Source organism: Rattus rattus, chromosome 11, assembly GCF_011064425.1.
Source record: "Rattus rattus isolate New Zealand chromosome 11, Rrattus_CSIRO_v1, whole genome shotgun sequence".
NCBI lineage: Eukaryota > Metazoa > Chordata > Mammalia > Rodentia > Muridae > Rattus > Rattus rattus.
In genome coordinates this window covers 43,145,259-43,167,063 of record NC_046164.1, presented here as the reverse complement: position 1 = coordinate 43,167,063, position 21,805 = coordinate 43,145,259, and the positions used below count along the sequence as shown (strand labels likewise).

Sequence of the window (21,805 nt, the reverse complement as noted above, 5' to 3'; positions counted from 1 at the left end):
ATTCATTCATTCATTCATTCATTCTCTCTTTCTCTCTGTCTCTCATTTTCTTTCCCTTTCTTTCTTCCTTCTTTCCTTCCTTCCTTTCTTTCTTTTTTCATCCAAAGTACCTTTAGATACTATGAGAGCTATCCCTATGAAAGGAAGCCTCCAGTCAATTCAAGCTTTATATTCCTTTAAGCCCTGTATCTGAAGCATGTGGTATCGTCATCAATAAAGACTTAACCTTCAAAGTCTGGAAGAAACCAAGGACACCAGCAATAGGCCATATCAATTTATGAGTTTCCTATTACCAACTCCTGTTTTTAAAGCTTCTCGTACATATGTTTTCTGCAGTAATGGGGGATTGAAGCCAAGATTTTGTGGACACAGAGCAGTCACTGTACCACTGAGACACATCCCCAAAGCAGCTTGCTCCATAGTTTTCTAAACCAACAGTCTCAGGCTGTACTATATTTAGGCCACTCAAACCCATAGCTGTATAGACACAGTTGATTTCAAACAAGGATTGATCCACTTGCCTCTGCCTCCCACCAGGATTACAGATGTATGGCACAATGCCTGCCCAACTTCTGTAATTTAAATTCAACTGGCAATGTTTCAATGTTTCTTTTGTTATAGGATAACAAGACATTGTTTTCTTTATAAAAATTATGGATAATTTTCACGCAATTTCAGAATTGTTGTTTCTGTTTCCAAAGAAAACATGTATTCAACCACGAAAAGTCCATGTTGCACATTTCATTAATTTCTTAAAAGTCGCTCATGAATGAAGAGGACACTTAAAAATCCTACTTTGAAAAATATTAACTAACATTTTATTCACACTATATTTAGACCCTTGACATATACAGATTTAAGGAAAACCAATTACAAAAGTACCAAAGGGTAACTGCCCTACTTGTGTGCACCCTTTGCTTTCAGGCCCGCCTATATATACATTTTCATATACTAACATTGCACTGTGTTCATCCACTTGTATTACAAAATCCCTGTACACTTAAAAAAGTTCTGTCCTAGAAAAATTAAAAGAAAATATTACTTAACAGTAAGCTTCTCAGGCTCATTCAACAAAAAATCCTAGGCATGTATGTGGTGGTAATTAGGTAGGTTAGGTAATTAAGGAGAAGGGGATGTGGTGAGCCAAAGAAAGTTAGAAGTTTTCACTGAGGATGTGATGCGGAATTAAGAGATTATAGCAGATGAACCCCTTCAGAAGAGCCTTAAGTCATCAAGAACAACACGGGGGAAAAATAGAATTGTAATGTAAATACAAAGGAGACACTGAAGCAAGAACATGGGTGAGGGTGAGATCATGGTGCTTTCTGCTAGAAGAGTGTGAGTAGAAATGGCTAGTCTGAGGCCTCCAGAACACTCATCCTTTTTTAGTATTTCTATCTTCAGTAGGATAGAAAGTAGCTTTCAAACTCTGTTATTCTACTTTCCCTCCCGTTCTTCTATCTGGAATGCATCGAGGGGCACTACAATAGTTATATGAGGTATGTGCCAATCACCTCCCTAGGCTTTAGAGGCCATGGAGGAAATCTACCCGGCCATGTGAATTTGCAAGTAAAACTTACTGGAATAGAGCCTCCCATACTGTTGTTACTACAGCTTAATGATATCTGTATTCATGTTGGCACAATGGAGTTGAAAGGTTACAATAGAAAGCATATGGCTTAGGGCCAAAAACTACTTCCCATTTGGCCCTTTCTAGAAAGATTGCTGGTTGCTGGTACATCTCAGTTGACATAGCATGAACCAGAAGTAATTGGTCCTAAGACAAAGCTCAGGGAGCTCAGTGTAAGAAATGAGAGGGTTACCTTATTAGACTAAAGAGCACCATAAACAGCTTCAAAGAGCAACAGTCCAGCCATGAAAGGGCAAGTTTCAGATTCTACTTTGAGTCTAGCACATCGGTTTTGGCCAGTTATAAGTATCTCTTTTGAACCAACGAAATATTATCATGTACAAGAGGGTTTTTTTTTTTAAGTTTGACATAAAAAATTGTTTTTACTTTCTTATCTCCATTCATTTATTACCCAAGAGGAAACATTTAAGCTAAAAGAAAAACTGAATCATTTTTCCCAAAATGGAAAAATATAAATCTAAAAAATCATAGTTTCTCACCCATAGGTAGGTTTTCAAGGAATAAGGGGAGGAAAGATAAATGTTTTGAGAAAAGAAAAAAATGGAAAATGTTCTAATTATCCCAGAAGTGGCCAGAATGGTCAAACTTTCTCAATGTGCCCAGAGCATAAACATTTAAAGTCAGTCAAGTGCATCAGACCATTGAAGTCTTACCCAGGAAACCTTAGTTACAGAGTGCTCTACACCAAGAAACCTCTGACTCCTCAGCAGTGTTCTGCAATCACTGGAAAATACTCCAGCTTAGGTTTCTTCTAATGCTTTATTATATGAGTTTATACATGAGTATGGGCCCCTGCTTTGGATATTTAAATATTCATTCTATTCAAACTCTGTTTCTCAAAGGACACATGGTCCCTATAGCTAGTACTTTTAGGACCAATACTCAAATTATATTTGGCTTTACTTTTCAAGAAATATGATCCATACACTTACTATGCATGGATCTGCTTCTAATGAATCTTTGCTGCTAACCTTACTTTTGATTCAGCCAATATTTTGCTTAACAGTCACAGGGGAACATGAGAATAACAGCACATCCTGAAGACTCACATTAGGTACTTAAACATAAGAAATTTTACCCCCAAATAATGTAGTGATTCTTGAAGGACAGTACAAATAAATACTTTTAAATTACAGAGTTAAACAGAGGTCCCCAACTTCAGTCTAATGGTTGGACGGAGCCAAAGGAGATGACAACAGGAAGACAGACAGTCTCAACTAACCCTGACCCCTGGGAGCTCCTAGAGACTAAGCCACCAACTAAAAAGCATACAGGGGCAGTTCTCAGGCCCCCAGCACATATTTAGCATACAACAGGCTTGTCTGGCCTCAGTAGGATAGGATGTGCCTAATCCTGTAGAGACTTGAGGCACCAGGGAAGGGGAATGCATGGTGGGAAGAGGGGGAGTCACCCTCTCAGAGGCAAAGGAGAGGGAAGGAACATCTGGAATGTAAAGTAAGAAAATAATGCAAAAAATAAAAAGAAAGATAAAATAACAGAATTACAATTAAATAAATAACATCTAAAAAAATAGAAAAAATTCTAATTAAAAATGGCATCTATCCACAAAAGATTTCTCCATACTATATAATGCAAAAAGGAAAGAATTTCATTTATTTACCTCTGAAGTGATAAATCTGTTTTGACATTATATTTAAGGGTTCTGATTTTCTGAGCAACATATAAAAACTAAACCAGCATAATCAAATTATGAAAAAGTCAATCTATAATATCATGTTCAAATATAAAATGTCTTTAAAATGCTTTAAATAATATAAAAATCCTTGACTTATCATTTATGCACATTAAAAATTTGGATACTAGATCAATAAGACCTAAATCTTAAACAGTGATGCTCATTTCTGTAGCTACAATAAGCACTGTATTCTCAAACAGAACACTGTCATGATAAGAGCAAAATGCAAACACTGAAAGCTAAGGAATGACTCAGTCTGTGCTGTTTGTTTTGACAGGAAGTGGAATCCAGGCAAGTACATTTTATTATCAAGTTAGAAACCATCAGTAATAATATGGAGGGGAACTCATAACTTGAAGTTTTAATTTAATTTCAACCTGAACTAATATAATTCCAAACCTGAAGTTGTTATTCCAAACCTTACTGAAGTGCTGCACTTCCACTTGCAAACATACTGAGAACCCCTCTAAAAACATGCATCCTGGGGATTGCTGGGGGTACAGAAACCTGGCTATTTTAGTAATGAATAAGTTTGACTTTATCAAAATGGCTACTTAGTAAATAAAATGTATCCATCCATACCCTTGAGGAGAGAGTTTGTCCAGCCATCCGGATTTCACTTTAGCTGCAGAAGAGCCATAGAAGCAGGCATAGGGAGAGATGGCATTTGCGATGGTTGATGGATCAGTATTTTCACTTGTGGAGCTTAGAGGATAACTGTGCCTATTAAAAGGGTCCAAGTAGAAGGCTTTTTGAGTCCTAGACTTAGATGCTTTGGAATTTTTTCTTCTTAAACTCTGGAAGCACTCCTCAACTGTTGAGTATTCTGACTCAGAAGCAGAATCCTGTGGAAGATTATTTTTATCTTCACGGGGTATCCAAATGTCTTCTACTTTGTCTTCACTCACTTTTTCCTTCCTGCTATCATATATGCTAAATAGGAAAGGATGGTAATCAAATTAAAAATGACATGGGTAATTTAAGCTGTTAGTTGAATCATTAAAACTTATAAACCAACTAACCACAGAAAATTAAGGCCAAAAGTTCTTTTGGTAAAGGTTCAATTACCCGATCTGGCCATTTTAAAAACTTCATCGGGAATTACACACACACACACACACACACACACACACACACACACACACGAGGCACACATTTTTCAGGAAAAAGAATTTCAATATAAATACTCTATTATCCTATGACATATGTGAACATTGGAAAAAGTCTTTTGTATTACTTAATCCAAGTGACAAGGGATTAAAAACCATTTCTTCATCAAAATTTAAACATCAAAAAGAGCATAATTAAATGCCCTAGTAATCTCTAGTCTCCAGGGGAAGCCCATACACTTCTCTTGAAGACACTGTTTCCTCCTTACCTATTTGTCTAATCTACTTGAGGGACTCCATGCTCCACTCTAATGTAATACAGCAAAGAATGAGGCTGACAGCTCAGTACTATGTTAAAATGCTGATGAAGAAAAGAGTCGCACCCCATGGCTAGCCAACAAAGAAGCAAAGATTAGCAAGTGTCAGAATCTAAAAGCTGAGTTGAATCTAATATTTACTAGAATGCACTCATAAAGGCTAGAATATTCCTACAGATTACAAAAATGACAAATGCTCATTTATATGAAATGAATCTCATTGCAAAGAGGATTTTGCTTGTCAATGAGATGAAATACACATCAGATGCATCTTTTTGGATATACTGCTCTAAAAATCTATAAATTGAAGAACCATGTAACCTAGCCATTTCCCATTTCTTTTCATAAAATATTTGTATCCCTGGGGATGCATTTTTTTTTTTATTTTTAACTCAAGTTAATCATTAAGAGTATTAGATTTGGAAGATTAAGGTAAAAATTAAAATGAATATGAGTAATAAGCCAGCACAGCAAGTCCTATTAAAACTGAGAGAATTATAAACCATAAGTATTTCTTTTATGTGTTACCAACAGAAATGAGCAAACATATATTCTTCAATAGTGAATTTCTAACACAAAGGACACATTACATTTTCATAATTCTACACTCAGTTGCTTTTAGACTGTCTCTCTTTTCTTTGTACTGCCACCTCATGGCCAAAAACCTAATGGCAAATGAAGTATTACGTGCTAACATAATTTCTTCATATGTGCGAAGTATGACATGTATTTGGTAGTACTTAGATTATAGAAGATTTAGAGTTGAATATCCTTTTAAGGTATATTTTAGGCAAATTTGTGGCAGTTAAAAATACTAGGAGACAAAGATTCCATTTCAATTTGTATCAATCTTTTTAAGCTTATTCTGTTTTTAAGATGCATTATATAAAGCATAACCAGAGCTGGAGAAAATAAATTTGATAAATATCAAACAGATTTTCTAGGAGGGGATAAGTGAACACAGCCACTGCATGCTTACCACATTAGGATGGATGGATATAGTCAATACGAGACAAATATAAGCTGCTACAGAAAGCCACTCAACTTCTAGACTAAAAGTAGCTATTCCACTTACATATGACAGTTCAGGGACTACAAAGAACACTGTCCAGAAAACATTCAGGAAGGAAAGGAAAGCCTTGAACTTGCTCAGGTAAATGATTGTTGTAGAACTGTACTACACACTGAGCAAAAACGTTTATATGTTTATGCCTTTTATTCTCAAGCAGTCACATACAACATACCTTGACTTGGTTAGGATAGAGTTTCTTGAAGTGGCTGCTTCCTCTTTAACTGTGTCCTCATGGGCCCAAAATTCATTCTTTATAGATCGCTTCTGTTCAAAATAAATACATTCATTGTTGGGTCTGTTGGCTTAGGCAATTATTTATAGTGTCACAGTACGTTTGTGTATGTACACAATACATCTACAATATTTGAGTTAATTTTTATTAAAAAAGTATAACTGGTTAGATAATTTTTCACTTCAAAACAATCCAAGGCAAAACATCAAACAATTTCTAATGTCCTCAGTAGTTAGTTTAAAATAATTAATTATAGTAACTAAGAATAAACAATGCTAACTAACAATAAAGGCCACATACTTAACTCCCTCTGTGATCTGTTTGGCTGTGGATTTTAGATGTTTCTGTATTAACTTATAGAGAGCAGCTATGTCTCAGACCCCGACCCTGCACAGAACAGGCATGTGCTTTACCAATGCATTGTATCCTTCGCTGTTTCTACTAGGTATTATTTTCTCATGTCTCTTTTATCAACTCTAAGAAATAAAATAGTAAATGAGGGGAATTACTAGAAACGAAGCTTGAGTTATTAAACTGAACAAAATCTGCTAATACAAGCTTCCACACTTAGGAAGTCTACCTCTGAATATAAGGCCAATTAAATCCTATGGAGGTTTATGCTTTAGCATTTTTTATCTATTTTAAAGTAGTGAGTGACGCTGTGGTAAGTTCTCCAATGCACTACTCTATATTATTTTAGGTCAAAGTAAAAATGTGTCTACATGAACCCTAGCTAAAGATATGGAATACCATAATTTCACCAAGCTAAAGTCTTACCATCTAAACATGCCATTGGAAAGCACCACTGTAGGAGCTTACAGGAAAAGGGAAATGCATGGATAAGCCACAGAACAAATAACTGCTCATGGAAAAATGAAAGAAAATGAATGAGACTAACCTTGGAACTTTCTAGTCTCTGGAAGAGAAATGTCTCTCCATAAGGAAAGATGGAAGTTGAATTATCCTCATTTGCATCTTTCGGAGAAATTACAGAATGAGAATGGAAAAGATGAATAATGTGGAATAGTGAGAAAAATAACAATAAAAGCATTGTTTAGTTATTTTATATCAATATCACTGCTTAAAGATTATTCTACAAGAACTCAAAATGATATATGCTCGATTCTCAACTCTGCCCATGGTTTTCCTAATACATAGTACTCACTTGACCTTAAGATTACCAACTCTGAAGTCAGAACCAGTTACATATGGCCTTGCTAGTCTCCAAGACCCACATGAAATAAAACCAAGAATGCTATCTCTGGACAGCAAAAGTTGGCCAGGGTAAAATTAGGAGAGTGTAGAAAACCAAGAATATTTTAAAAGAGAGGAGCTCATGTCTAACACTTAGTAAAGAACTCTGAAGAGTTCATTAGTGTAACAGTTAGGTATCACCTAAGAATTAGACCTTGAGATAGAACCACTCCCGGCTACTAACATACCTTCAAATAGACCTATAGACAAGCAAATTCAAGGAAACATCCTGTATAGGTGAACTGTATTTATCTAGAGGAAAGAATCCTCAGTATTTGTATTTCTTCTAGGGAAGCTTTTTCCAAAAGTAGAGTAACCAGTCAAGAAAAATATTCTGGAGCTTGTGTGATTACATTTTCAAACACCAGGCCAAAAGGTCCAAGCAATGATAAATTTACTAAAACAAGAGTGTCAAATTTTTCTCCAAGGCAAAATGTTTTTTCATACATAATAGTCTATATGTCAGACTACCATAAAACAATTAATTTAGCTGAATATTTTTGACTACTGACAAATGGAAGTGTGTATCCAAAACATCTTTGCTTTAAGTATGTGCGATTTCCAGGAATCCCAATGCCCACTTCTTTTGCATGGAAGTGAGGACAGTAACCGCAGTATCCCCTACTCCAAAGGCAGGCTGCCTCTATAACAAGACTCCAGTCATACTTTAAGGTGATCATATGAGGATAAACTAATTTTTAAAGCAGAGACTCACCTTTCAGTGTCAAAGATTTTCCAGCTGAGGTAGTAATACTTTTTCTGTCGGAAATAGCTTAAAGGAAAAAGATAAGTTGGGTCATTATACTATCTTGAATACAGGATATATCATGGAGCCCTACATCCATCTACAACTTAGAATTTAAATAGAAACATCAATACCCAAATTTAGATTATCTTAAATTATAAACAAAGGACATTCCACCAACTCACTTTTGGATTTAGCATTCAAGAGGGAGAGATTTCATCAGACATTACCAGTCATTTAAATCCCATCCCTGCAACACTCAGAATTTATAAAAAAGTATTTGTCCGGTGTTCATATGCAGTTGATTTGAAAACTGTTATCATGTCAGGGAAAAAAAAAACCTAATTGAATAGCTGTATTTGCATAGTTATTTTGACATTAACTTCATCACATTTTATCAAAAAATATGTTTCTAGAACACAATATGAAAATACTTCTTCAAATGTCTTACAATTTGGGTGGCAGATATGGCATATGGACAATGAGAATATAACATGAAAACAGCTGACAGAGGCAGACACTATAAAAAAAAGTTATAAAGTATTTATAACTCATGTAGCAGTACATGTGAGTTTGGTGTGTCTAAAAGAAAGGATCAAGTCACACTTCATTTCTCTTAGGTGAATATTTGCCCAAGTAGTTAGAGCTCAAGAAACAACAAAAGGGAAGAAATCAGTGAAATAAATTATTGACAAAATCTAAAACTTGCTGTTACAAAAATGTGGCTTATATAGGATCAATAAAACAATATTTTAAGTGAAATTAAATATAATCAATAGAAGATAAAAATGAAAGATATCAGAAGTAAAAAGAGAGGACATCACTACAGAGTGTGAGAACATTAAGAGATATATTATAAGAAAAGGCTTATGCTCAAAGCATTGGTAAACTGGACATTATACACTTATTCAAATGATTACCTCTGAAAAGATTAAATAAAACATAGTAGTTATATCTCTACAGAAAAAGTTTAACTGCATAATGAATCACCTACTCACAAAACTATGCCTAAATATTTTAGTAGTAAATTCCCACACACAGTTAAAAACTAATATAAGCAAGTAAAACTTACACCTAAGAAATTAATGTTTAGGCAACGACTCTGACCACTGGTAAACAGCCACATGGCAGAATGTAAGTTGAAATAAATGGGTTAACTTAAGTTATGATCTAGTCAGAGAATAGCCTAGCTACATGGCCAAGGCATTTGTAAACATATTTTGAGTCTGAGTCTTATTTCGGGGGGCATGGGACTAGGAGAAGAACCAGGCCTACCTTCTACAAATCCCTGAGGCTTATGTGCCAGAGAAGCTTTATAGATATATCAGTTGGGACTGGATTGCACACTCTGCATTTTGATGAGTTGTGACTGTTTGTAATGGTCTCTGTCTGTCTGTCGCAGAGAATGGTTTACTTGGTTAGGGGAACTACATATTTCTATTTACATAAGGACACATGTTTAGAATGTAGTTATGGATTATGCTGGCTTAGGAATGTGAAGATTGTAGATTCTCCTCCAAGATCTATGACCTCACTTGCCTGGGTAGTTGCCTAAGATTGTAGTATGAGACATGATTCCTCTCTTGTTGAGTGGGTCTTAAGTCCAATTAAAGAACTAATGGTTACTGCCAAGGAATGTGTGCCCCTGCTGAACCCTGGGAGTTATCATACCATAATACTCATTGTTTCTCAAACCTTCTCAGGCAGATCTATCCATGCATGGCTCTATCCCAGAATTATTTATGCCTCACAGATGTCCCACCTCTCATTTTCCAACTTTTTAACTGACAGATGATGCATCCATACAATATTCAAGATATTTTTACTACAAGGGATCACTGTGAAAGAGGAGATATAAACTCCCTATATCCTGCCCAATCCCACATCTCAGCTAGTCCCAGAGATGCTCCTCACCAAGCTCAGAGACTCTTGTCGAAGAGTAGGAGATAGAAATGAGTGAACCTGAGGGATCAAGTACACCACAGCCAGAGCTACAGAGTCAATTGACCTGGATCCATGGGTCTCAAAGAGACTGAGCCATAAACTAGAAAGAATAAAGGGACGGGACCATGGTATCCCGACATTTGTAGCATATGTGCAGCTTGATCTCCATTTGTATCCTCTAACAGTTGGAGCAAGGGCTCTTTGTGACTATGTTGCCTGCCACTGGATCCCCTTACCTACCTGGTCTGCCTAGTTAGGCCTCAGTGGAGAAGAGTTGCTTAGTCCTGCAGGGATTAGATGTCCAAGGGTCAAGGGCAAGGTGGCACCAAGGGAACTTCCTCTTTTCTGAGAATGGGAGGGGTCATGGGTAGGGAGACACTTGTAAGGGCTGAACTGGGAAGAAAGGAGGGAGAGGGCTGTGATGGGATGTAAAGTGATGAATTAAAATAAATTCTGCAAATAGAAAGAGGAGACATGAAGACAGAAAGGGCCAGAAGAAGAGGAAGCCTTCTGGGAGATTGTGTGTCACAGATACCTCAAAGGAAAAAAAAAAAAAAAAAACCACCCACAAAGTCTCAAGACCACAGCTGTTCAAAGGTGATCTGAACAAGGAAAACAATGATAAACATGATAATGTAAAGGAGCAGTGCACAGGGGCCCTGGGAAAAGGCAGGACAGGCCCTCCTGGTTGCCGCCCTCACCAAGAGATCAAAACCAGCCCCCCACAAGCAACTTCAGCCTCAGGACCACAGGTTAAGACCAACTTTTCTGCTCCAAGTGACCTGCCTGGTAGACTCAGAACACAGGCCCACAGGAACAGCTGAAGACCAGTAGACAGGAAAGACTACACACCCAAAAGCAGAACACTCTGTTCCCATAACTGGCTGAAAGAAAACAAGAAAACAGGTCTACAGCACTCTTGACACACAGGCCTATAGGACAGTGTAACCACTGTCAGAAATAGCAGAACAAGGTAACACCAGAGACAACGTGATGGCGAGAGGCAAGCACAGGAACCCAAGCAACAGAAACCAAACTACATGGCATCATCGGAGCCCAATTCTCGCACCAAAGCAAACACTAAATATCCAAACACACCAGAAAAGCAAGATCTAGACTTAAAATCACATTTAATCATGACGATGGAGGACTTCAAGAAAGACATAAAGAACTCCCTTAGAGAAACAGAGGAAAACATAAATAAACAAGTAGAAGCCTATAGAGAGGAATCACAAAAATCCCTGAAAGAATTCAAGGAAAACACAATCAAACAGTTGAAGGAATTAAAAATGGATTAGAAGCAATAAAGAAAGCACAAAGGTAAACAACTCTGGATATAGAAAACAAAAGGAAGCAAAAAGGAGCCATAGATACAAGCATCACCAACAGAATACATGAGATAGAAGAGAGAATCTCCGGAGCAGAAGATTCCATAGAAATCGTTGACACAACTGTCAAAGATAATGGAAAGTGGAAAAAGCTACTGGTCCAAAACATACAGATAATCCACACACAATGATAAGATCAAACCTAAGAATAATAGGTATAGAAGAGAGTAAAGACGTACAGCTCAAAGAACCTGTAAATATCTTCAACAAAATCATAGAAGAAAACTTCCCTAACCTAAAGAAAGACATGCCCATGAACATACAAGAAGCCTAAAGAACTCCAAATAGATTGGACCAGAAAAGAAACTCCTCCCATCACATAATACTCAAAACACCAAATGCACAAAATAAAGAAAGAATATTAAAAGCAGTAAGGGAAAAAGGTCAAGTAACATATAAGTCAGACTATCAGAATCACAGCAGACTTATGAAAGCCAGAACATCCTGTACAGATGCCATACAGACTCTAAGAGAACACAACTGCCAACCCAGATTACATTATCCAGCAAAACTCTCAATTAACATAGATGGAGAAACCAAAATATTCCATGACAAAACCAAATTTACACAATATCTTTCTACAAATCCAGCACTACAAAGGATAATAAATGGTAAAGCCCAACATAAGGAGGCAAGCTACACCCTAGAAAAAGCAAGAAACTAATCGTCTTGGCAACAAAACAAAGAGAAGAAAAGCACACAAACATAATCTCATCCAAATATGAATATAACAGGAAGTAATAATCACTATTCCTTAATATCTCTCAACATCAATGGTCTCAACTCCCCAATAAAAAGATATAGATTAACAAATTGGATATGCAATGAGGACCCTGTATTCTGCTGCCTACAGGAAACACACCTCAGAGACAAAGACAGAAACTACCTCAGAGTGAAAGGCTGGAAAACAACTTTGCAATCAAACGGTCGGAAGAAGCAAGCTGGAGTAGCCATTCTAATATCAAATAAAATCAATTTTCAACTAAAAGTCTTAAAAAAAATAAGGAAGGACACTTCATATTTATCAAAGGAAAAATCCACTAAGATGAAATCTCAATCCTAAATATCTATGCTCCAAATACAAGAGCACCTACATACATAAAAGAAACATTCCTAAAGCTCAAAGCACAAATTGCACCTCACACAATGATAGTAGGAGATTTCAACACCACACTCTCATCAACGGACAGATCATGGAAACAGAAATTAAAGAGAAACATAGGGGTTGGGGATTTGGCTCAGTGGTAGAGTGCTTGCCTAGGAAGCACAAGGTCCTGGGTTCGGTCCCCAGCCCCGAAAGAAAAAAAAAAAAAAAAAAAAAGTGTAAAGAGAAACATAGACAGACTAAGAGAAGTCATGAAGCAAATGGACTTAACAGATATTTATAGAACATTCTATCCTTAAAAAAAAGGATATACCTTCTTCTCACCACCTCATGGTACTTTCTCCAAAATTGACCATATAATTGGTCATAAAACGGGCCTCAATAGATAGAGAAAGATAGAAATAATCCCATGCAGCATATCAGACCAACACGGGCTAAAGGTGGTCTTCAATAACAATAAGGGAAGAGGGCCCACATATACATGGAAGTTGAACAATGCTCTACTCAATGATAACCTGGTAAAGGAAGAAATAAAGAAAGAAATTAAAGACTTCTTAGAATTTAATGAAAATGAAGGTACAACATACCCAAACGTATGGGACACAATGAAAGCTGTGCTAAGAGGGAAACTCATAGCTCTGAGTGCCTGCAGAAAGAAACAGGATAGAGTATATATCAGCAACAAGACAGCACACTTAAAAGCTCTAGAACAAAAAGAAGCAAATACACCCAGGAGGAGTAGAAGGCAGGAAATAATCAAATTCAGAGCTGAAATCAACCAACTAGAAACAAAAATAACCATAGAAAGATTCTACAGAACCAAAAGTTGGTTTTTTGAGAAAATCAACAGGGTAGATTAACCCTTAGCCAGACTAACGAGAGGACACAGAGAGTGTGTCCAAATTAACAAAATCAGAAATGAAAAGAGAGACATAACTACAGATTCAGAGGAAATTCAAAAAATCATCAGATCTTACTATAAAAGCCTATACTCAACAAAACTTGAAAATCTGCAGGAAATGGACAATTTCCTAGACAGATACCAGGTACCGAAGTTCAATCAGGAACAGATAAACCAGTTAAACAACCCCATAACTCCTAAGGAAATAGAAGCAGTCATTAAAGCTCTCCCAACCAAAAAGAGCCCTGGGGTCCAGATGGGTTCAGTGCAGAATTCTATCAGACCTTCATAGAAGACCCTCATACCAATACTATCAAACTATTCGGAACAAAATTGAAACAGATGGAGCACTACGAATTCTTTCTATGAAGCCACAATTACTCTTATACCTAAACCACACAAAGACCCAACAAAGAAAGAGAACTTCAGACCAATTTCCCTTATGAATATCGGCGCAAAAATACTCAATAAAATTCTGGCAAACCGAATCCAAGAGCACATTAAAACAATCATCCACCACGATCAAGAAGGCTTCATCCCAGGCATGCAGGGATGGTTTAATATACAGAAAATCATCAACGTAATCCACTATATAAACAAACTGAAAGAACAAAACCACATGATGATTTCATTAGATGGTCAGAAAGCATTTGACAAAATTCAACACCCCTTCATGATAAAAGTCCTGGAAAGAATAGGAATTCAAGGCCCATACTGAAACACAGTAAAAGCAATATACAGTAAACCAGTTGCTAACATTAAACTAAATGGAGAGAAACTTGAAGCAATCCCACTAAAATCCGGGACTAGGCAAGGCTGCCCATTCTCTCCCTACTGATTCAATGTAGTTCTTCAAGTTCTAGCTAGAGCAATCAGACAACAAAAAAAGATCAAAGGGATACAGACTGGAAAAGAAGAAGTCAAAATATCACTATTTGCAGATGATATGATAGTATATTTAAGTGATCCCAAAAGTTCCACCAGAGAACAACTAAACATGATAAACACCTTCAGCAAAGTGACTGGGTATAAAATTAACTCAAATAAATCAGTAGCCTTCCTCTACACAAAAGAGAAACAAGCCAAGAAAGAAATTAGGGAAATGACACCCTTCATGATAGTCCCAAATAATATAAAATACCTCGGTGCGACTTTAACCAAGCAAGTGAAAGATCTGTATGATAAGAACTTAAAACCTCTGAAGAAAGAAATTGAAGAAGACCCAGAAGATGGAAAGATCTCCGATGCTCATGGATTGGCAGGATTGATATAGTAAAAATGACCATTTTACCAAAAGCGATCTACAGATTCAATGCAATCCCCATCAGAATTCTAACCCAATTCTTCAGAGAGTTATACAGAACAATTTGTAAATTCATCTGGAATAACAAAAAACCCAGGATAGCTAAAACTATTCTCAACAATAAAAGGACTTCCAGGAGAATCACTGTCCCTGAACTCAAGCAGTATTACGGAGCAATAGTGATGAAAATTGTATGGTATTGGTACAGAGACAGGCAGATAGACCAGTGCAAAAGAATTGAAGGCCCATAAATGAACCCATACACCTACGGTCACCTGATAGACCAGTGCAAAAGAATTGAAGACCCATAAATGAACCCATACACCTACGGTCACCTGATTTTTGACAAAGGAGCCAAAACCATCCAATGGAAAAAAGATAGCATTTTTAGCAAATGGTGCTGGTTCAACTGGAGGTCAGCATGTAGAACACTGCAGATCGATCCATGCTTATCACCCTGTACAAAGCTTAAGTCCAAGTGGATCAAGGGACTCCACATCAAACCAGATACACTCACAATAATAGAAGAAAAAGTGGGGAAGCATCTCGAACAGATGGGCACTGGAGAAAATTTTCTGAACAAAACACCAATGGCCTATGCTCTAAGATCAAGAATCGACAAATGGGATCTCATAAAACTGCAAAGCTTCTGTAAGGCAAAGGACACTGTTGTTAGGACAAAACAGCAACCAACCAATTGGGAAAAGATCTTTACCAATCCTACAACTGATAGAGGGCTTATACCCAAAATATACAAAGAACTCAAGAAGTTAGACCCCAGGGAGACAAATAACCCTATTTAAAAATGGTGTTCAAAGCTAAACAAAGAATTCACAGCTGAGGAATGCCGAATGGCTGAGAAACACCTAAAGAAATGTTCAACATCTTTATTCATAAGGGAAATGCAAATCAAAACAACCCTGAGATTTCACCTTATACCAGTGAGAATGGCTAAGATCAAAACTCAGGTGACAGCAAATGCTTGTGAGGATGTGGACCAAGAGGAACACTCCTCCATTGTTGGTGGGATTGCAGACTGGTACAACCATTCTGGAAATCAGTCTGGAGGTTCCTCAGAAAATTGGACATTGAACTACCTGAGGACCCAGCTATACCTCTCTTGGGCATATACCCAAAAGATGCCCCAACATATCAAAAAGACACGTGCTCCACTATGTTCATAGCAGCCTTATTTATAATAGCCAGAAGCTGGAAAGAACCCAGATGCCCTTCAACAGAAGAATGGATACAGAAAATGTGGTACATCTACACAATGGAATATTACTCAGCTTATCAAAACAATGACTTTATGAAATTCATAGGCAAATGGATGGAACTGGAAAATATCATCCTGAGTGAGGTAACCCAATCACAGAAAAACACACATGGTATGCACTCATTGATAAGTGCCTATTAGCCCAAATGTTCGAATTACCCTAGAGGCACAGAACACATGAATCTCAAGAAGGATGACCAAAATGGGAATGCTTCACTCCTTCTTTAAAAGGGGAACAAGAATACCCTTTGGAGAGAATAGGGAGGCAAAGTTTAGATCAGAGGCTGAAGGAACACCCATTCAGAGCCTGCCCCACATGTGGCCTATACATATACAGCCACCCACTTAGGTAAGATTGATGAAGCAAAGAAGTGCAGGCGGACAGGAGCCGGATGTAGATCTCTCCTGAGAGACACAGCCAGAATACAGCAAATACATAGGCGAATGCCAACAGCAAACCACTGACCTGAGAACAGGACCCCCATTGAAGGAATCAGAGAAAGGAATGGAAGAGCTTGAAGGGACTTGAGACCCCATATGAACAACAATGCCAACCAACCAGAGCTTCCAGGGACTAAGCCACTACCCAAAGACTATACATGGACTGACCCTGGGCTCCAACCTCATAGGTAGCAATGAATAGCCTAGTAAGAGCACCAATGGAAGGGGAAGCCCTTGGTCCTGCCAAGACTGAACCCCCAGTGAATGTGATTGCTTGGGGGAGGGCAGAAAGGAAGGTAGGATGGGGAGGGGAACACCCATAGAGAAGGGGAGCTGGAGGAGTTAGGGAGATGTTGGCCTGGAAATCGGGAAGGGGAAAAAAAATCGAATGTAAATAAGAAATACTCAAGTTAATATAGATGGAAAAAAGTAAATAACCTGTCTTTTTTTTTCTCTTTTTTTATTCACTATATGTCTTTTATGTTCATTGTGTAGGTAAACTTTTGAAATATACAGTTTTGAAAAGGAATGTCAATTTATAACCTGTCTTTTTAAAAAGAATTAAAGAGATGTAGACACACACTGGAGGTGGAGAAGTGATGAGGGAGAACACTTTGGGGCAGGAGGGAGATGAAGAGATGAGAACAAAGTATGAAATATCTGAAGATATCGTGAGGAAACACGTTGCTTTGTAGGCTAACATTAAAAAACTTAAAATATATTTAGAAAAAAAAGGGACTAAATATAAAAAAATATAACATAACACAATCCAAAAACACCTTGTATCACAAGAATGTCTTAACAACCTTTCACAAGGTCAACCTTGGACCATCAGCAGTCTCAAAAAGGAGTGACATATGAGGTAATTAGGAAAGCTGCAGCCTCTGAAGTAGCAGCTGTTTCCTCTCCTGGTGGGCAGGAACAGCCCTTTGTGGTTAATTGTCCTTGAGGCTGACAGCAGGTTGCTCCCAATCAATCAGACACTAAGGCACCAGGCAGCTGTGGTCTTGAGACTTTGTGGGTGTATTTTTTTTTTTTTTTTTGAGATATCTGTGACATGCAATCTCACAGAAGGTTTCCTCTTTCTCTGGCCCTTTCAGTCTTCATATCTCCTCTTTCTATTTCCAGAATTTATTTTAATTCATCACTTTACATCCCAATCACAGCCCTCTCCTGTGCATATGTGCTAATGTGGCATCTGCACCCTCAGCACCTGACTTCACTGCAACAACAACAACACCATCCTCATCACCTTATTGAGCTTTTATATGCGATTATAGGGTGGACCACCATACAAGGGAAATCAAGTCTACCATGATTTCAGATGAAAATCAAATTATTACACCTATACACCACCCACGTCAAAAATATTCATGGAAATATGTTAAATCCCCAACATAGAAGCTTCCTGGCTCATAGCCCTTCTCTGAGAAAGCCTCAGCACCCCTCTGGAGTGCTTGCTTACTTTGCTAAGGAACTTTGGCTTTATTCTTGCTGTCTCTCCACTAACCATTTTCCATCTAGAAGCTAAGACCTAAGAGATCACTACAGCAAAAGCCTTTTGTTTCCTTATTCAGAGGGATGGCTCTGTGGGAGTTATCCCCTGTGGTCTTCTGACTTGCAAAAGTAAAGAATCCTCCTTTGCCCTTTTATTGTGTTTATTGGCTTTCTACTTTCCAAGGGGTGACTCATTCTTCTCAGAGCTCCTAGACTTAAGCCTGGCTCTACTTGGTTCCTCTAGCTATCTTCTCATATGATAAATTAAAAGACAACTATATTACAGTTTGGCAAAACTTGGGAGTAAGCCAAGTCCTAACATGTTCACCTCTTCCCTACATAGTATTAAAAAAAATACACAATAAGGATAGGAACTTTTCATGTGTAGAGTCACCTATTGGACTGCTATGCCAGTTCTCAGTAATAACCTTTTCTCTTGTCCACTGGCCAGGGCCTCTGCTGACTGGCCATTTTCACTCTCAACTATTTCCCGGAATGAACAAAAAGTCAATTTAAAAAGATACTTCAAGATTCCATCCATCTCTGTGTTTAGTTATGTCAGGGCTCAGGGTGGGGGGTTGCGTGGGGAGAATGAGTCAAGTGTCACGGTATTTAGTAGGAAAAAAGAATTATTTGTCCTTTCAGTAAATCTAAGATGTGTGTTTGTTTTGGAAAGTTAATAGGAACTCTCTTCATTTGTAATAGTGACAGCATTTCAATAATGTACTAGTGGAATAAACTATACTTGAGTAAAAACACACACACACACACACACACACACACACACACACACACACACACACACACACCCCAACATGCTAGAAGATTCAGGAGGGGTAGGAGCCAGAAATGTCTAGACTTCAGGAAGCTATAGCAGGAGAATTAGGAGTCCCAGGCCAGACAATGTCACACAGGAAGACCCTTTCCCCAAACAGAAGTTGTCATCTATGGCCAACCTACTGCACCTGTGGCAAAGGCCAAAATCATACAGAGACGAATGAACAGACTTCAAAGTACAGGTTAACTTCAGACATGGCAGGAAGAGCCAAGCAAACTCACGGTAATTTCTTAACCAACTAATGTCTGGATTTACTATGAGAAGATGTTAGGTTTTTTTGGTTTTTTGTTTGTTTGTTTGTTTGTTTGTCTGTATAATGTTTTGTTACCACGATAATAAAATTGTCTTCCTCTTTATAGAGTTTTGGTATGGTGTTATTTTATAGCTTCTGAATAATTTGATCTACACTGAAAGTCTTGAATATAAAAGAGAAAAAGAATAACTTCATCTAGTGAATATTCAATACACCTATAGAAGTTATTTTCACATTATGGTGTGGTGTGGTGTGTGTGTGTGTGTGTGTGTGTGTGTGTAGTTTCATGCACATTCTTGCCTGTGTGTATGTGCTGCATGTACATTGTTGTGTAGCTGTTCATATCCAGACTTCACAGGTAGAGGACAAAGGGCATTAATGCTATCTGCTTCATTGACTGACATGATCTCACACTACACTGCAGGTTCCCATTTCAGCTAGGATGGCTAACCAACTGACTAACAAGCTCATGGGTTCTACCTATTTAAGCTGGGGTTATAAGCCTATGAATCCCTGCTTAGCTTATATATATGGATATGTGGGATTTGAACTCAGGTCCTCATGCTTGCACAGCAAATCCTCTTACCTACTGAGCCATCTTTTTTCCACAAAATACTTAATCACTAGAACTGCCAATAAAAGCACTGATACGCAGACTAATGTCAAAGAGTTCACTTTACAAACTGCATTCAAATACTATTTGGGCAAGGCAGTCAAATCCTAGAAATAATCAATCGTGTACCCTGTAACAGATCTTCATTTCAAACAATGTTTTTTTAAACTTTAATTATTACAATGGTAACAAATGATCATTATAGACGTGAAGCCAGAAGGGAAACTACTACATTCCTTAGGCGGATGTTTAAAAATGCACTGAGGTTTCATAATATCCATCTAACATAGGCAAATCTATATTCAAAACCAAAGAGTGGGTTACCTACAGCATAGAGCAGTAATGTAAAATTCTTAATGCACTCTTAATGATTCTCTACCTGTGAGCATCTCAGAAATGGTCTAGGCCTAAGAATAAATCATTATTACAAGACTGTTGCAACCAAGTCTACCACATTATCATGAAAATATTTTAAGTCCACTAGCATAAGCTATGATTTAATATATGCTTGTCAATGCTTTGTTTACAAGACAGTATAAATGATTGACCTTTTAAGTTTTTGTAAAGTCCTAAGATTATGGATATACATTATTACCCTCTGTGGTGGTTTGAATATGCTTGCCCCATAGGGAGTGGTACTGTTAGAAGGTGTGGCCTTGTTTGAGGAAGTATGTCACTGTGGAGGTGGGCTTTAAAGCTCGGCCCAATGCAGAAGAGATAGTTTTTCAGATCAAGATGCAGAACTCTCAGCTCCTCTAGTACTATTCCTGCCTAGAAGCTACCATGCTCCTGCCTTGATGATAATGGACTGAATCTCTAAACCTGTAAGCCAGGCCCAATTAAACATTGTCCTTTATAAGAGTTGCCTTGGTCATGGTGTCGCTTCACTGCAATGGAAACCCTAAGAAACCCTCTAACATGAAATTTATTATTTAAATTTTAGTTACTTGTGCAACTCAGAAATTTTCAGATCTTGAAGTAATTGTCACATTTTGTCTTAATGTATTCTACTTAGGGCTAACAAGAAAGGAAACTAGATATAGGTCATCAAGTAACGGACTTATTGCCAAGCCTTAGGACCAGAGTTTGATCTGCAGAACCCACCTGGTGGAAGGAGAGAACCAGTCCCTACAAGTTGCCCTCTTGCCTCTACATAGGAAACAAAGGAAAATAATTCTGAAAGAATGTGTTGCTGTAAAGAAAGCAGGCAAGAAGAAGAAAAGCTAACTTTAGGACTCCTGACTTAGCATTCTTCTGCTTTATAGTAAATGTGAACTTTAACCTCCTAAAATGTGTATTTTCCAGACTTCAACTGCTCCAGGCTAGAAAGATACTACTGCAAAATCTATAGCCCACCCGAACCTCATGGTCACTGGCAACACCTCTGTTACCTCCAGATCAGACAGAATTCTTTTCTATGCACAGCAGGGTCAACAGCCCCCGGGTCAGTGGAGTACTTAGGGAAGTGGATCTCTTTCCCTTTTCTTTTTCCCTAATATGAGAGTCTCTGAGTAGGAAAACAAAGTACCATAGATTGAGATAGGCATGGAGTGGGGCAGGGGTGGAACACACACCAAATGGGGCTGAAAGCTAACACAATTACAGAGCTGTATTGCAGTAACCCTATTCTGGGAAGTCCTGGACCCATTCCTGGAACTCCACAATTCCCCCTCTCCCCCTTAGCTTACAAATACTTACCGCCCCCCACATTACGAGTTTGCTTATCAAACACACCTGCTAGTGTGGCCCAGGCTTGTTATATCAGCTCCTTGGGAGGCTACGTTCAAGGATGCCTGGGCTATAAACTCAAAGCTAGGTTGGGCAAATGGTATGTGTCTCAAAAGAAAAAATGACAGTTCTCTGCATATCTGCCTAGCACACAATAGTCCCTACTATGCTCAGCTTTCAGCACTAATGAATCAACAACAACAACAACAATGCACGCATACACATACTCACTCTCACACAGGCACAATATCAGGTCAAACCTCATAAAGAAAGTTACCCTAGCACCCATGTCCTTGATGAGCTGGATGGATTGTTTCTCTTGAAATGCTTGCATACACCTTTAGGTGTATGTGGCAGGGCTGTGTTTATGTGTGTGTCCACCTATACCCCTTTCCCACCAGACTCCCACTTCCCCCAATCATATGTAAATCTTTATTAAAAC

The 21,805-nt window shown here is 37.9% G+C and overlaps 1 long non-coding RNA gene across 1 annotated transcript; it reads right to left on the bottom strand.

The window, feature by feature from the left end:
• Positions 1–3,210: 3,210 nt before the first annotated feature.
• LOC116912807 lies at positions 3,211–8,154 on the bottom strand. The gene is made up of 4 exons (XR_004389480.1): positions 8,047–8,154; positions 6,976–7,052; positions 6,018–6,109; positions 3,211–4,280 (listed from the first exon to the last, which is right to left on the bottom strand). It is a non-coding gene; the product is annotated as an uncharacterized LOC116912807 (long non-coding RNA).
• Between the last annotated feature and the right edge of the window lie 13,651 nt (positions 8,155–21,805).